The sequence below is a fragment of the Penaeus monodon genome, chromosome 27, assembly GCF_015228065.2.
Source record: "Penaeus monodon isolate SGIC_2016 chromosome 27, NSTDA_Pmon_1, whole genome shotgun sequence".
Lineage (NCBI taxonomy): Eukaryota > Metazoa > Arthropoda > Malacostraca > Decapoda > Penaeidae > Penaeus > Penaeus monodon.
In genome coordinates this window covers 36,877,932-36,878,163 of record NC_051412.1, presented here as the reverse complement: position 1 = coordinate 36,878,163, position 232 = coordinate 36,877,932, and positions in this window count along the sequence as shown.

The window sequence follows — 232 nt, the reverse complement described above, 5'->3', positions numbered from 1 at the left end:
GCAAGAATTGCAAATCCAATGATCTGTGCACATATATTTATTTTATCATTTTCGATTTTTTTTGTTTCACATCAGTTCATATCATATCTTTTAAAAAAAGAACAGAAAAAGAGGGCTAATAAATTCCAGGAATTTTTATTTTATGTTCCGTCAAATGTGAGTCAGAGCTAAATTTATTCACCCTAATTCTTATTCAGAATTTGCCCTACATGCGTTGGGAGAAACTACCTTA